This window comes from Mus pahari, chromosome 6 (genome assembly GCF_900095145.1).
Source record: "Mus pahari chromosome 6, PAHARI_EIJ_v1.1, whole genome shotgun sequence".
NCBI classification, from domain to species: Eukaryota; Metazoa; Chordata; class Mammalia; order Rodentia; family Muridae; genus Mus; species Mus pahari.
In genome coordinates this window covers 41,535,570-41,552,478 of record NC_034595.1, presented here as the reverse complement: position 1 = coordinate 41,552,478, position 16,909 = coordinate 41,535,570, and positions in this window count along the sequence as shown.

Sequence of the window (16,909 nt, the reverse complement as noted above, 5' to 3'; positions counted from 1 at the left end):
TCAGTACTTGCAACCCATCCATCATCTGCATAAGAATAACTGGAGGGGCAGAGAGGCTAAGAGAAAGAAAAGAGGACATGGTCTGAGGAATTTCACAAAAGGAAAACCAGAAAGTCATCAAATAAGATTTTTTAATGTTTTTTTATTCAATAAAGTTGGCTAAACACTTCAAGGAGTGTTCATTCTGTTTAATGTTATGAATGCCATTGGTGATCTTAGTGAAATAATGTATAGAAAATTGTTATTTGATTAGGAGAATAATTCATAAAAAGTATACAACACAATTTTAGATACCATTCCTCTGAGAACAATTACCAGCTAGGGTACATAAATTGTGTCTCTGAGGCCTAAAATAAGCCTTTGAATATCAGTTAATAAGAATTCTTCGCTTTTTAAGCTTTGCCTAATAAGCATTTCCATCCCCTATAAAGTTTTTACAATAAAAAAATTACTGCATTAATAAAATCTGGGTGACATAAATTTGTTTACAACAACTTATTTTATAAGTAATTCAACTTTGTTAAATTTATTTTCTTTTTGAACTTTTCAAAACCAATGTTGCAAAATATTTAAATAAGAAAGAAAATATATGTCCACAATAGAAGAGTTTTCTAGCAACTTAGTTGTTAATGTTCCTCTAAGTTTTTAGACTTTCAGTCATTTTTAACACTTATTCCATGAATAAAAATTCCAATTTAGCTCCAGTTAATTGAATATTTGCGGCCACATGAATTTGAAGTATGAATAACAGAATGACTGGTATAAACCTTCCCTTATTTTGGCTGAAAAAGACTACTATGCTCACACTTGGCAAGATTCCTTCCATAATCTAATATACAAGCTAGCCAATGTATTTGACATTTTTTGTAGGCATAATTTATACATTGATGTTATAAAATAGCATTATAAGTACGGTAGTCTTACAGAGTTTTGGGTAGTTTTAACTAAAACTCAATAATAACTGGGAAATAAAAAAAATGGAAAAACATCTTCCTCATTATATAAAATCTGTTAAAGAAAGTTTTTTCTTCTTTAATTCTAATCAAAATCTAAAATAATTCTTTTTGTTTGTTCATTTATTTTATTGGTTAATTTTGACAATGTTCATCTAATGCCTGAAGTAAGAGACATGAGAATTGGCAGAATTATCAATTTACTTTTCTTTTTGTACTGGGTACATGCCTGCATGTGTATGTGTGTTTGTGAATTGGTTGGTTTGTTTGCTGGTTAGCTCCTTATGAATGATAAAACTAATTTCAACACTACTCACTGCATGATTACCTTTGGAAATTAGAAAGGCTTTCGCTGAAGCAAAGACAAAGGTGTAGGTTTGAGCATGGAATACAGGAGAGTTTGCTTTTGGTTTAAAATAATACTTCAGACCAATAGAAGGTGGCTTTCTGAAGATATAGGACAATCATTCATTGTACTCTGTGTGTGTGTGTGTGTGTGTGTGTGTCTAAGGAATAGCTGTAAAGACATTTTCCTATAGAGTTCCACTTTTTGCTTCTGTAGCAATCTAAAATATCTATTTGTTTTATAATTATGGAATACAAACTTGCATTAAACATTTTTATTCACTTTCAAATAAGATANTTATGTTTGTCAATTTTGACCTCAATAGTTGCAATAAAATACAGTTTCTCAACTTCGTGTCATTATACTACTATTTATTTTTTAATTTTATTTTATTTTTAATTTATTTTTTACACTCTATATTCCATTCCCCCCCCCACCCCCATCTGCCCTCCAACTGCTTCACATCCCATACTTCCTCCCCACCCCACCCCGTCTCCACATGGATGCCCCCATCCCCCACCCCACCTGACCTCTAAAGTCCCTGGGGCCTCCAGTCTCTTGAGGGTTAGGTGCATCTGAATGAACACAGGCCCAGAAGTCCTCTACTGTATGTGTGTTGCGGGCCTCATAACAGCTGTTGTATGCTGTCTGTTTGGTGGTCCAGTGTTTGAGAGATCTCAGGGGTCCAGGTTAATTGAGACTGCTGGTCTTCCTACAGAATCGCCCTTCTCCTCAGCTTCTTTCAGCCTTCCCTAATTCAACTACAAGGGTCAGCTATTTCTGTCCATTGGTTGGGTGCAAATATCTGCATCTGACTCTTGCAGCTGCTTGTTGAGTCTTTCAGAAGGCAGTCATGATATTAACTATAGTAATATTCTTTTACTTAATGGGAAAAAATTTTATAATTATGATAAAAAGACCCAGTCTTCTGATGCTATGATGCTAATCTCTGTCTAAAGCTTTTACAAAGTTCTACATGGCTCTTGATTCTCAGTTTTAATTTTACAATACCCATGTATTTTATGATCTCTGAAACAGTATTATATTGGCCAACTACACTATACTTTTGTGGTTAGGGTATATTGAAATTGTCTGTCTGAGCTGTTTTCCAATTTGGCAACCATTGTTGAAGTTGATTTATTCTATTTCTAGAAGAAAAAAAATTCTATACTCCTTAGAAAACAAGGAAATCTTAGTGATTCATCTTAACTCACTTGTAGTAGAGCACTCTCTAGACTGAGCCACAAATATATTGCAAGAGAACAATGGTGCCCTTAAAAGACAAATCAATGTAAGAGAAGCCGAAGGAATCAAATGTGTATGTGATTTAAAGATTTTAACCTGTGGGAATGTCAATTAAAGTTCAGAGGAAAGTAAATGGCTATAATTAATACCTGTTAACTGCTTTTGGCCTTCAGGCTTGCCCTGGCCAATGATGCATAATAATTAGAAAACGTTTCATTACCAGCTGGCATCAAAGGATTAAATGTGCATGAAAGAGCATTGCAAACTGCAAAGTTATGAAGCAGGATAACTGCCATTTCCAACATGTGTACTAAATGATGCATCATTTGAAACTGCACCAATAAATAGTGATTGAAGATTCTTGATTACCACTGCTTGCATGCCATCACTAAGAAATGGAAAGGTAGGTTCCCTCTCCTCATAATCATACAAGGTCAAGCCACATATAATTTCTGGAGAGTGGTCTTTCTTTTTTTATTATTATTTTCATGTCACCACTTTATCTGCAAATACAAATCTCCCATAGAATTAACATGAAAAGGAATATGCTTTCTATGTATTTACAAAAGGTTTAGGGGTAGAAATACTTTTTATCCTCTTCAGCTTTTAGAAAAAAAAAAAAAAAAACCTTCCCATTTGAGCTATGGGAAAAGAGACTATTTAAGCCTTATGTGTATGTGGTGTGTGTGTGTGTGTGTGTGTGTGTGTGTGTGTGTGTGTGTGCACATGGACTTGTGGGTGTGCTTATCTATGCTTTCACATACAGGAGCCATATTGGGAGTTAACATTTATTATGTTCCACTTTAGTTTTTGAGACAGTCTCTCACTGAACCTGAGGCTCTTCTGATCTGGATAAACTGGCTAACAAGCAAACCCCCAGAACATGGCTGGCTTCACCTCCCATCCTCCCAGCTCGAGTGGTGGGATTACAAACAAACTTTATATATACATTTACCTATGTGCTGGGGAAGTACAGCCAGGTCCTCACACTTACACAGCAGGCATTCCACACACTGAGCTATCTTGCAAACCCCAAGGGTCAGAGGATTCTCGTACTACCACCAGTTGTCCACCATTACTAATTTACAGATTTTAAAGTAAAGTAAAACAATATTGATCTATGTGTCAAATATTGCTTACTATCATGAAAACCTTAAATATTGTGTGTAGAATATAAGAAAAGTAAATTAAATTGCTTCATCTCCCGTGCTTCTATATAAAATATTAACTTAGATGTCAGAAGCCATCTGGGAAAGCCTAAAGGCATGCAAGTGAGTTCTCTGGAGATGGCCCACCATTTTGCATAGCCTGCAGTGAGTGAACTCTAACAATGCAGGGTCCTTAGAGACTTCATCCCAGCATTGCTTCTTGCTGCTGATAAGCCTTTCCTGTCACTATTACATAGCCTAAAGATTCCTGGGCATCAGTTCACCTTACTGGGCAAATAGCCTACAGATCAACATGAAGATGAACTTCCATGAAGTAATGCTGTTTAGATGACTTAATGACTTTATAGAATTTCTGATTTGATTCAAATAATTTTAAGAAGAAAATTTAAGGAGATGGTTTTGTTTTGCCAGAAAAATGTAATAGGGTAGGAATCAAGACTAGAATGTGCCTACTCCTCATAGAATAATAAGTAAAGGCTACATAATAAGGAATACAATGAGCTTTCACAGTTACACCAAAAAGAGAAACGTGTTTAGGACAAATTTGTGATCAAGGAAAAACATTCATTCTAGGTCAGGTCCAAGGATGAAGACACAGGACTTCACTATGATAAAGCAAGACCATGTGAAACTGTTGCTTTGAACTTATAATGAGTTTGGAAATGAAACACTGCTTTGAACATACTATTGACATCCTCTGTAATTCATCCTTTGTGTAATATTTTATCTCTGAGGATATTGTCTAAAGATATTTTGTCTAAGAAGGTATAAAAAGGCCAGAGAGAAGAAATAAAATGGTGGCTTGGGGGAGGGGGGATCTGCTCCATCCATCCAAATGTATATGTATGGCATGTGTATGTCTTATTCTCAACATCTACATCACGTGGCTCACAAACACCTGTAACTCCAGCACTAGGAAATCTAATGCTTCTGGTCTATGTTGGCACTAGCATTAATATATACATATACTAATATTGTATATTATATACACACATGTATATTATATATATATGCATGTGTACTTGTATATATCCATATGCATGTGTAAGTATATATATGTGTGTGTGTACACACACATGTAATTAAAAATAAGTACTTTTCAAATAGTAGAGATTAAATATTATTAAATGGAAAATGTAAACACTAGTTACTAAATTAAAATTCCATACAATTTAGATTTATCAGAGCAATAATGCCTTTGAAATACGTAAGAGAAAAGTGAAGCTCTAAAGTTACTCTTTCTATCTCCAGCATTAATCTATTGAAAAGATCACTAACCACTAGGTTTGATATTGTTGAGTCTAATCATTTTAGAGAATGTCCCATGGGTCCTGATAATCGAAGTATGCCATTGTATGCTCCACATTTAAATAAGATCAACTGACCAGCCTTTCCAAGTGTTAGTACCATTCATTACTCATTTGTTTACTTATTCAAAGACCTCCTATGTGGCAGGCATTTTATTATCATCTAAGAGTACAGGATCAAGACATGCATCCTGGAACAACAATATCAACCAATCAGACACACACACACACACACACACACACACACACACACACACATAGCTCCCAGGGACTAAACCACCAATCAAGGAGTACACATGGAGGGACCCATGGTTCCAGCCACATATATAGCAGAGGATGGCCTTGTTGGACATCACTGGGAGGAGAGGCATTTGGCCCTCTGAAGGCTCAATGCCCCAGCGTAGGGGAATGCCAGGAAGACAGGAGTGAGTAGGTGGGTGGGCAACACCCTCATAGAAGTGGGATGTGGGGTGGGGGGAGGGGACAGGTGGTTTCCAGAGTGGGGGGACCAGAAAAGGGGATAACATTTGAAATGTAAATAAAGAAAATATTCTAATTAAAAAAAGACATGCTTCCTGCCTTCAAAAATTTTACAACCTAGTAGAAAAACATTACATGGAAAGTGCCTAGACAATAGTGCATTAATTATATTTCAATATCTGTGATCAATATCTGGAAGAAGCATTTGATCAAAAGGATTTATTCTGACACAATTTTAGGAAGCTCCAGTCTATCCTATCCTAGTGAGGAATGCCAGAAGTAGCCCCACCCATGGTGCCAGGACCATGAGGGGCAGTCTTGTTTCCATAGCTGCAGAAAGGAAGCAGGCCCAATTTCTTTGATACCCATTTTCCTTATTGATTACTGTTTCATCTCTGTAATCAAATCCCTGACCAAAACAATTCAAGAGACAGAAGGTTTCTTCTCATTCATAAATTTGGAGGAATTCCAGTCCATCTGGCACGGCAGAGTAGCTCCACACCTGGCAGTAGCTAGCATGTTACTGAGGCTTGTTCCTGTGTTGCGAAGCAGAAAAGGACAAGTAAGGACCAGGGGTGAGTATGGCCTTCAAAGTCCCACCTTTCCCAGCCTCCCTCCACCTCCCAAAGGCTCCACAGACTTAAAATAGAGCTGCAAGTTGAGAACCAAGTGTTAAAAGCATTAGCCTTCCGTACATTACAGATTCAAAATATAAAAATAGGTTAATAAAAAAGTACATCTGCCTGGGGTCAGGGAAGATCAGAAAACTAAAGGATGCATTTTCAGTAGTCTACCATGTACCTTTAAGACAGGATTAGGGTGATCTAAGAGAGAAAAGTCAGTGACTCCATAATGCTGGAAAGTAAAGGATTGTGGGCTAAGAATGTCAGAAAACAACTAAAGGTCTTTTACTAGAGTGACCCACAACTCATGCCTGTAGTCCCCACAGTCAGATGGCAGAGGCAGGGCAAGTGCTACCTCCTAAAGGCCAGTATTGGCCTCATAGGGAGTTCAGGGTCAGCCGAGGATTCAAAATGAGACCTTGTCTCTAAAAAAAAAAATCATTTAAAGAGGAGTAAAAGATAAAAAGTAATCTGTGGGAAGTAGGTGACAAAAGTGTTAACACACACATTGAAAATGAGAAGCATCTTGCTACGCCTCCATAGAGAAATGCAGGTCCTTATTATGCATATATCTATGTATATATACAGGAGAGGTGCAATTAAGTCTATCATCGGGGAAAATGAGAATTGTACCCATCTATCCAAACTGCAATTTTCAGCACTTAGGCTGAGTTTTCAACTCTGTAAAGATAAGATGTTCAATTAAATGACCCCTGGGCCCTCAGAACTCTACATTTTATAATTTTAGCATCAAGTCACCCCAGGCACTAGAGTCCAGGGAAGCACTTTATTAGAAAAATCATATATGAATAAATAAAAGCATTGCAACATTTAGATTTTTAACTAGTTTAATTTTAACTGATACAGGCCTATACTGAAATCAGCAGCATAAAGATGTTTTATTATTTTTTTCTTTTTCTATAAAATAAGGCCTATCTCAAATTAAATAAACCTACCATCTGTTCTATGCATGGCTATATATTTGTAACAGACAATTTATCAAAGTATCCAACTTTAAATCATGAAGAAAGAACTTGAATTTTTGTAAAGACTACACAAAAATTACTTAGAAAGACTGCGTGTGTGACTGTAAGTAATAACATTGGTGAAACTACAGTTACTGTTGCAATGAATAGTCCCAAAATCCATGGCTGCTATTCATCAAATTACATTGTGCTTTACTTTATTGTGTGAGGCATAATTGAACTTGAATTTCAGGAGTCTTTACACAAGTAAATCATATAAATTGTTATTCTTAAAGATCCTATTCTCTTGTGATCATCAACTGGGCTCAGAAAATGTAACTAATATTTTCCTAAAAGTAGTGGGTCAAATGGCAGGAAAATTTGACTCTGTATACCCACCTCTGTCACCTTGCCAGTACCGACATTAACTCAGATCACCCTAACACCATATATTATAAAATAACTGTTAATGAGATGTCAGGTTATACAGTCGAGACTTGATACTCCGATGGTCCCATGTTACCCTGTTAAAAATGAAACTAATTGGAGCTGACCTTGAGTGTGAGTTTCACTAGGTATAAATGCAGAAAGAAAATCCCACAAATTAAAACCAAGTTATACTGCAATATTCATATATTTGGGAGCACATAGCTTGATTTGTATAAATTACATTTTTTTTCACAAAGAATAAACTAAAAAAAAAGAAAATAAAAAGAAAGAATTCAAATCTCAGGCTTCCTTGTATTCTAGAGATGCATGGAGAACCGGAAACTTTAGAAGTTGGATTTGTGTGTGTGTGTGTGTGTGTGTAACTTGTTTAGGAAAATCTAAAACTAATACAAATAAATTTAAATTTTAAAAAGTAAAAAGCTTATTTCTTCCTATTTGCCTAGTATTTATCAATATGCTTTTTTTCTCTTAGTTTTAGAGAAATAACAAAGAAGAATTTCAAGTACAACAGGGAAAATAATGTATTCTTCCATGTCTAATTAGAAGTTTGCAAACCATTTTGAAGGACAGACAATCTTAGGGACAAAATTGCCAAAAGCAAGCATTTTCCAGGCTTGGAGATATTTAATAATTTTTCACAAGGAGTTCTGCGATACCAGTTTTCTCTAAAATCTAAGGAAAGTCAATATATCAGGCTAGATCTTAGACAAGAAGTTATTGTTTTTCTGAAAGAAACAAGATTTATAGACTGTATTTAGTAGAAGTTAGAAGAAAAAATGCCATTCCTTATTACACAGTATACTATCATGCAGTATGTAGATGTTAATTGAGAAATCACATGTTCACCAAAGCTAGAAGGTAAATATCTGAACTTCAAACAATAGCAGCTGTGGCATCCCAGAGGAAATCTGCAGAGACTATCAACCAGAAAGCATTGATGCCATCAAGACTAAAAGCCGAAAACACTCATGCATGTGGCATTATAGGGTCTGAACAGGTTATATTTAGGAATATATATTCATATACATGTATATGCATGCAGTAACAATCAGTGAAAAGGGTCACCGTGAATTGGAAGAAGAGTAGGGAGAGGTACGTGAGAGAGTTGGAGGGGAGAGATGGGATACTACATGTTGTAATCATGTTATAATCTCAAAAGTAAAATAAAAAGAGAAAACAAAAGAAAGCTGCTAGTGTCTAGAAAAAAATAAGACCAAGGTAGATGTAGCCCCTTAGTCTTAATCACTAATTTTTTTATCAACTCTTTTAATGCAAGCGTTCCACTTTGTAGTAGGATAAAGTGCATTGAGCTGCCCATGCTCTAGATGCAGTTCTTGCTGCATGTTTGCATATTTCTTTAGTCTCAAGTGACACCCACTACTTTTACCCTTCAGATTTCAATTACGATCATGTTAATTATTTTCATGAATGCACGGGAGCAGGATGAATTCAGTGAGAGTTGTCCAGTTAAGATTGTTTGCCCTGGATAGATGAAGAATCTATATTATAAACAATATTTGCTCTTCCTGGATTTTTTTAAGATTTTGTGTGTGTGTGTGTGTGTGTGTGTGTGTGCGCGTGCACACACACGCACACGTGCATGTGCAAATGTGTGTGAGTGTGTGTGTGTGTGTGTGTGTGTGTGTGTGTGCGTGTGCATGAATGTGAGAGGTAGGAGGATTACATATGGAGATGCTGTGAGGCCAGAAAATGATGTTGGATCTCCTGGAGCTTCAGGCATGTTGTGATCTCCCTGATGTGGGTGCTTGGCCTTGAATTCAGAACTCTGTAAGAGCAGCAATCACCCTTTACCACTCTTAAGCCCTCTTGCTACATTAAAAAGAAACCCTCATAGTTTTAAGTGATCAAAAATATGATCATAGTTCATGTTTACAAAAGTCATGTGGCAGGACAAATAGCAATGACATTTTCCAAGAATGCTGTGAAGCAATGTCAGATTCCAAAGTACTATAGGTCCCCCTCCTCATGCTAGCTGCTGCAAACCTGCCTTTAAACCTAGAGTATTCTGCTCTAGTCAGTGCCAGTCAGAGAACTGAGGCTGTCTCAGGTCAAAAGCAACTTGAAAGATTTACAATATTTTATTTAATTTCAAACTCCATTATTCTCAATGCTAACCACACACCAACAAGGTTTATATTAACTCTAATGTTTATATATACTGATTTGATTTTCATTTCAGAAATTTTCCATTAAAATGACACAATGTGTGGAAAAATAAGTGTTCATCCAAATTTTCCAAATTGACCTATTAGAAAATTTTAATTTAGGGATAATGGAAAAGGAATGTCTACTGTCTATTTGGTTTGTGAAAAAATTATTTGAAAATTATGTATCCACCAAAGGATTCATTTTATCTTATAATTCTGATCTATATCAGTATAGATATAGATTAGATATTGATATACACACATAATAAATTGATTGTTCCACAAAAACACAGAAAAGGAAACAACTCAAATGATCAACAATGACTCATGGGATAATCTCTTACCCCATGCCTACTTTGAAATTTTTGGAACATGGCTATAAGTTTACATATATGGCACATTTAAATACGTGCATGGTTGCTTTTAATCATCAATATCAATGTAAGAATATTTACCTTAAAAGACATGTCTTTCAATGCTTAAAATACTGCCTTGCTATTTAATGAAAATGTCAGCAAACTCATACCTGCATTACATTAAAGTTTCTGTCATGCTTATTCAGTGGAATAACAACAATAACAATAATAATCTACATATAATAATGTTGATTTGTATTACACTGGTAATATTGGTAAATTTCATACATATTTGCTACTTTAAGGAAAATATTAGTTAAATTTTCTGAGCCCAGTTGATAATCATAAAAGAAATGGGATCTTTAGGAATAGTCATTTGTATGAAGTACATATATGAATGATCTTGAACCTCAAGTTCAAATATGTGTCATACATTAACATAGAACACAGTGTAATGTGATAAATAGCAGGCATGGTTTAGGAGTCTATTCATTACAAAGGTAACTACAGATGGTAATACATTTAAGGTTCAAATTCAAACACTTGTGAATTTGTGAGTTTTGTTTTCAAAAATGTCAATTCTATAGCTTCAAGACTTAGGGCTTTCATTCAAGACCAACGTATAGACTTTTCAATCATGTATTTGAGGCTCAAGTTAGAAACTCAAGTCCTACCTTTCTCCAAACTTCATAGGAGCCACCAGAAATTACATTGTGTTTTTATGCGATTGTACTGGCTAGCTTTGTGTCAACTTGACACAGCTGGAGTTATCACAGAGAAAGGAGCTTCAGTTGTGGAAATGCCCCCATGAGATTCAGCTGTGGGGCATTTTCTCAATTAGTGATCAAGGGGGANAGGCCCCTTGTGGGTGGNACCATCTCTGGGTTGGTAGTTTTGGNTTCTATAAGAAAGCAGGCTGAGTAAGCCAGGGGAAGCAAGCCAGTAAAGAACATCCCTCCATGGCTTCTGCATCAGCTCNTGCTTTCTGACCNGCTTGAGTTCCAGTCCTGCATCCTTTGGTGATCAACAGCAGTATGGAAATGTAAGCCAAATAAACCCTTTCCTCCCCAACTTGCTTCTTGGTCATGATGTTTGTGCAGGAATAGAAACCCTAAGACAGCGATCATAGTATAATTACATCATTTCCCCTTCCCTTTGTCCCCACCAACCCTCCTATGTAACCCACTTCTCTCTTTCAAATTTATGATATACTTTTGTTCATTGTTGCTATATATGTGTTTCTAAAATCATAAATACAACCTTCTCTGTATAATGTTACTTGACTGCATTTGGTTTTAGAGCTGAACATTTGGTATTAAATTTGAAAATTAGTTAATATTTTCCCTGAAGAAGATTCATTCTCCCACTCTCAGCATTCCTCCATTGCTTACAGTTCTATGTATAGGGCTAAGGTCACATGAGCTTTCTCTTATCCACTCCAGCATGTCTATTGTGGTTGTCCTTGTTCAGGTCATGTTTAGGCAACCATGTTGGTGAGAATGTATAGTGTAGCTTCTAGAATTCTTAGAAGACAATCTCACAGCAAACTCTCTGATCCTCTGGCTTTTATAATCATTCCACTTCCTTTTCTGCAATATTACTTTAGCCTTAGCCAAAGAAGTCTTTTGTAGATATGGTCTTTGGGACTGGGCTACATTGCTTATGCATATTGATTGATTGTTATTTTCTGTGATGGTCAAACACCATGGTGTGGTGTTAAGACTACACTTATCTGTGGATATAAGGACAAATATTTATATGTAGTTGGGGGTTATTCTGGTTTGATACAAGTGGCATTTGTAGATTCTCTACCAATTCATAACATTTCACTAGTCTTGGGGGCTAACCAGGTTTCCAGCACAAGGCAAGGTGGTTAACTAAGTTTTCGGCACAAAGTTTTATCTTCCTCTTGTTGAGTAGGTTTTACATACAATCAGACAGCTGTAGTTTAACACCAGTATACACATGCCACTAGTGCACCCTTAAAGTTATCCATGCCATGCTGGTCATTGTTGTTTCATTGGCATGGTAGGTGGGTAGGACTGTTGGTTGTTTCTCTCCCTTGGGAACTTTCATGAAGTCTTCTGGTACCATGAGTGCTAGTCCTCAGGTAGGAGACCTCTGGTTCAATTACAGCTCAGTGGTCTCTTGGCTATGTGTCAGAAAGTCATGGTACCTTCAGTGATGGTAATTTACCTTCTACCTCTGGTGGACAACCAAGAATAATAGCAACAGTCTGTGATATTCTGGGAGGTTCCCCAACAATGCTGACCAACAAGTCAATTGGAACCCAACCCTAATTAGAACCCCCTCATTTTTTCCATTCCCCTTTCAGATAACGAGTACCCTGATATTCATATCTCTTGCTTTCCCATATCTCCACAGTGGTCCCTTTTTACTTTTCCTAGTTTCAGAAGTTATGTATGTATTTACTTGGAAGGTTTGGAGCTAGGAAAGTTAGATGAGAAATGGCTGCAACATTTGCCTTTCTGAGTCTGGGCTATCATCACACTCTTCATTATCTTTTGTATTTACATACACTTACCAGCAAATTTCATTTTCCAGTACCCATTATCCATTATCCACGCAACTGAAATAAAAGGTAGGCAAGAACACACGATCACTCAGAAGCTTCTCTGAGTATTCAACTAAGAATACCTAATGTCAACATTTTGCATATCTATGTTTTTCATATCATGCCATGAACATTCAGTGCCCTTTTAACTACTCTAAACAGTCATAAGTGTGCAATAATTTTATTAGAGAATATATTTTCAAAACTCCAGAAAACTGTTCATAAAACATCATTATGCTTCTATCCCTGTGTCATCCTAAGACCAGCCAGAAAATCAGGACTACTATAAGATACTGACTGAGAAATTATTGAAAGGAATTGCCTGATACATCAGCAGGGGTTGGATGGCCAAGTCTAAATCATTGGGTAGGAGCAGATCTATCACTTTAACCCTCCAGTGTGAGATGAAAATACTGTGCACGTGAGAACTGGAAGACTTTCAGTGATTTACATCAGGCCCAGCCACAGTATCTGCAATAAAGCCCCTTAGTTAAAGCCCCTAAGTCATTGGATAGTATACTTTATTCACATCTAGAAACACCCTAGAGCAACAATGCCTAGATTAATGTTGTCTTAAATAACCATTGACTGTAGCTTAGCCAAGGTGATACATCATAAAGATCACCATAAAAAAATATAGTCAAGAAATAGAGGCAACTTGACAAATTACATTCATGAGACAGAATGAATGTAATTTAGCTAGAAGACTATTATGCTTCGTGTTGTGGACTCTTCACATCAAAGTCAGGACTGGAATTTTCCAAACAGCAAAGAAAACAGTGTAAACTATATTCTCTCTTCTCTGTTTTACCTTTAAAGTGATCATCATTCCTTCAAAAATCACTGAAAAAATACTTGAATAATATTGGTTTCCTGGAGCGGTGAATGATTCGGCTTTTTGAGACCTGTCCTAGTCTGGCCATGCTCCAAACATACTTTTAGTTGGTCACCCAGAGAGTAAACCCACCAGTGAAATATCTGGCCAACAATTGGGGAAAATAATTTATCTTCATTGACTAAGGAAAAATAATAACAGAAGGTTGCATATTTAAACAAAGAGAACTTAAAAGACATTCATTTGCACACAATTCTAGAAGCAAAGTTGAGATCACAGCAGTTGTGGGTTTGGTTCTCCAATGGCTTTTTTTCTTGGTCCTCGGTGGTAGCTTCTCAGCATTTCCACGCTGTCTTTGTTCTGTGCATTCCATAATGTATTTCTCCTATCGTCTTCATTTTATAGCAAAGTCAGTCTGAATGGACTGAGGCTCATTGTAACAGCCTCACTTAACTTCCCCATCCCTTTAAAGCCGCATGTCCAAATATGAGAACATTCTGAGGTTGTGGGTAGGCCAGCAGCACAGTAGAGATTCATCAAACTGAGTGATCCTTAAATTTACAGTTTATGAGTTTATCCCTCAGGCCTTCACAGGGTTAATACATGTCATCTGCTTACTGAAAAGAAAGTAATTAATGATTTTGTTCTATAAGAAATGCTTTAGGCAGCACTCATGGTATCACTACGGTGCAGATCAGAAGACTTAAACACTGCTTCTACAATCTTGGTAAGCAGTATTTGGATCAAAATATAGGAATTCCAATTCTATAGTATTGACTCTAAGATGAGCATGTCCTCATTGCTGCACTCAAATGTACATCTAGGCGATCACAATAATCAATTTCTCTACTAGTAGAAAGAAAAGGCCTCATAAACTCCATCCCTTGTGTAATAAATGCTCACTATACTGATACATATTATTGAGTTATTGGATGTCTGTTTTCCCCCTTGATCACCAAAGCACACAGCAACTTTTGCCACACATGTAGTTGTTTTCCCAATATGGGATGAATACTCTGGAGTCAGTGCACAGACACTGGACGATGTCACAGGCAGAAATCGGTAGATTTGCTAGGCGAGCACAGGAACAACTTTTGTTTCTCTTGGGATTCTTGAGGCTAGTGTTAGAGCAGTTAGGAGAACACAGAAAACTGAAGCTGAGGGATGCTTCCTCCTGGGAGATGCAGGCTGAAAACTGTCATTCAAATTCTGTTACCAAGTACGGGGGCTGTAGTGCACCCTCACTGAAATATAACAATCTTAGACCTACATATGAAAAGTCAGTATTGCTAGATTTCTCCTTGGTATTATATCTTTCTAAAACATAAAAGGAGCATTTTTAAGCCAAACCACTTTTTCTTCTTTTTTTTATTAAAGATAATTTTCTCCATAGAATATATTCTGATCACACCACAAGAAGGAGCCTGTGCCTGACACTGCCTAGATGGCCAGGAACTAGAGGCTGGATAGCGCAGAGACCTAGAATAGAACTGAACACACAACTGGCCAAAAAAAAAGGCAAGGGAATGATTCCTAATGATATTGATTGGTGCCTCGTTCAATTGTCATCAGAGATGCTTTATTCAGCAATGGATGTGAATAGATGCCAAGACCCACAGCCAAACATTAGACAGAATGCAGGAACTGAACCAAAGATGGGGAGTAAGGGTTGTAGGAACCAGAGGAATCCAGGACATCATGAGAATACAACCCACAGAACCAAGGAACCAGGGCTCATAGGGGCTCACAGAGGCTGAAGCAACAATCACAGACCCTGTATGGGTCTGAACTATATCTTCTGTGTATATGTTATGGTTGTGTAACTTGGTGTTCTTGTGGGACTCCCAACAGTTGGACTGGGTGGTGTCTCTGACTTATTTGCCTTCTCTGGGGACCCTTTTACGCCTACTGGGTTGCCTCATTCATTCTTGTTACAAGGACATGTAGCCAGTGTGATTACAACTTGTTATGCTGTGTTCCATTGATATTGCCTGAAAGACTTGCTCTTTTATGGGAAAAAGAGAGGAAGAGGAGTGTATCTGGGGGTGAGCAGACTGAGAGGAGTAGAAAGAATGGAAACTGTAGTGAGGATGTAATATATGGAGAAGAATGAGGAGGAGTAAATAATAATAATAATAATAATAATAATAATAATAGGTGTTTATTACAATATATTTTGACCACTGTTCCCCTCCCTACCTCCTCACCCACTCAACTCCATATCTACTTTCTCTTGGAAAACAAACAAGCAAACAAAAAAAGAAAGAAAACTTTAAAGCCCAACAAAAGCACAAGAAATATACATATATTCACACAGACACACACACATACAAATACACAATTCCTAAAAACACAAAATAGGAGTCCATAATATACAAGCAAAAGCCCAGTAAGACAAAAACAGATGCTCAAATATAGAAATGTGAGTCAAAAGGTCTCCAAAAATACCATCTAGTTTATTTTGTGTTGGCCATCCACTACTAAGCATGGGCCATATCTTATCTGTGGTTACAATACCCAATGAAAATGCACCATAGAAAATTATTTTTTCCTTTCCAAGCCGATAAGAATTAGAAATAGCTTATTGCTTAGGAATGGGAGCACACGACCACTTCCCCTTCTCAGTGCTGAGACTTCCATCTTGTTTAAACCTGTGCATGCTGTCATGGTCTCTGTGAGTTCAGAAGTGCATCAGTTTCCTGTGTCTAACAACATTGTTTCCTTGCTGTCATCCATTCCCTCCAGCTCTTCCAATGCTTCCATCTCCTCTCTGCGTCTCTCCCTGAGTACTGGGGGGAGGGATTGGATGATGGCATCCCACTTAGGACTAGGTGTTCTAGATGCTCTCACTCTGTGCACATTGTCCAGTTGTGGGTCTCTACGTTAATTCCCATCTACTGCAAGAAGTTTTTCTGATGATGGCTGAGTAGGACACTGGTCTATGGACATAAAAGAATGAATTTAGGGATCACTTGACTGCTATGTTCCTTTTTTAAAAAGACAATAGTATTTGGTTTTCCTAAGGCATGTGGCTTATGTAATCTTAGGTTCTTGCCTCTGCCCCAGTCAGCATCAGGCATGGGTTCTATATCATGAAGAATGCCTAAAATCCAATCTGATAGTGGTTGGAATTGGGTCTACATTTGTGAGACTATTGCAACAGCATATCTTGCAGGGTGTGTATCTGGGTTTCTGGTTTACTTTTCTTCTCGGATAGCAAGCAAAATACTTCCCAGTAATAGGAACACTAGTCAGTAAAGGTGAATCCTCTAGTTGGGCATCAGATCAATTTCTCTGTGTTCAGTGAACTATTTAAGAGTTGTCTCTGGAATAATAAAAAAAAAACCTAGGATAGCAAAAACCATTCTCAACAATAAAAGAACCTCTGGTGGAATCACCATGCCTGACCTTAAGCTGTACTACAGAGCAATTGTGAT